A 1461-nucleotide genomic window follows, 5' to 3' on the forward strand; every position below is an offset into this window, starting at 1 on the left:
GTGACCGACGATTCTTCCGATCCTTTAAAGTTCTCCACGCATAAGCATGTGTTTGCAGCCGAAATGTTCCTCTGGCTGTCGCTTACGGAGCTACCGAGCTTATCGAGATTTCCCACCTAAAAGGGCAAAACATATTTTCATGACGGTCCATTCAAAGCAAATTTGACGTTTTAAGAACACCCCTCTCCTAAAGCCACTTCAAACTGATAGCAAATATGTTTCCTAGATTTTTCCTTATACAGCACTATTGTGTAGAAAGGCTGCTCTTCGTCCACAACATCAAAGATGCAAATTCTGTTTAACAATTAAAAATATGTACCTACAGTGGATATGAAAGTGGGACATTTTTTAGTAACCCTTGAACCCTTGGGTGTGTGTGTGTGTGTGTGTGTGTGTGTGTGTGGCAGAGAGAGGGTTACACTTTACTTGAATCCAGCTTCATAAGACTGACACAGCTACGCCATTACATTTTATGGCAGATGGCATACACGCCATGACAGCTCATGGCCAAAGATTTGTCATGTTATGTATGGAGTATGGAGGCGACACAGCAAACACACACACACTCACATGCAGGCAGGCCTGAGGTGATGGTGATTTATTTTCTGCTTTTTCCCATCCTAGACCGTCCTTCCTCAAGGACCCCCCAGGAGCAATGGGCAGCTTGTAGCGCCCGGGGACCAGGTGAAGTGAACTCTCCATTTTTGGTCAGGGATTCTATTATTTAACATGTTTTTTCTGTTGGGGTTCTTAGTGGAGGAAACCCCTTGTGAACACAGGGAGAACATGCAAACTCCACACAGAAAGGCCCGGGAGATAGCCCACCTGAGAACTGAAGGTCTGGGGAGGACCTGCCCCCCAGAGCCAACAGCGCCCCATGAAGGAATCGAACCATTGACCTTCTTGCTGTGAGGCACCAGTGCAAGTAGTGCTTGAGCCACCGTGCCACTCTGTTATCATGAGGAATCTGCAAATAATATGTGATGCAATACTGATTGCGGTGACATGACACTAGTACTCTGGACACTGATTGTTATAACTATTTATGACACCATATGACATCTGCTGTAACATGCTTATGCTAGTCTTATGAAGCTCACCCACAAAGTGGAAGTTAGCCTCATGAGCCAGACCATGTATGCCCCTCTCTCCATCAGTCTATTTATTTCTCTCTTCCACTTTGCTTGCACTTTCAGTTTCCATGGAATCTGGCAAAACCAGGTAATTTTGTCTTTCTTAATAATCAAGGAAGTGTAATTTGTGTAAATTGGCCTAGAAAGGAACAGTTGGAAGTATCCATTTACCAGCTTGAGCTCCTACTACACACAGTTGTTTTGTGAGTGTGTGTTTGTGTGTGGAGGGGGGAGTGCCTTGAATGGGATTGCGAGAACTGTTTGCTTGGTTTACCTGCTGACATTTCCTGTGTATGTGCCATTTTGCCTATTTGAGTGGAAAACGTTT

This window comes from Sprattus sprattus (genome assembly GCF_963457725.1).
Source record: "Sprattus sprattus genome assembly, chromosome: 20".
Lineage (NCBI taxonomy): Eukaryota > Metazoa > Chordata > Actinopteri > Clupeiformes > Clupeidae > Sprattus > Sprattus sprattus.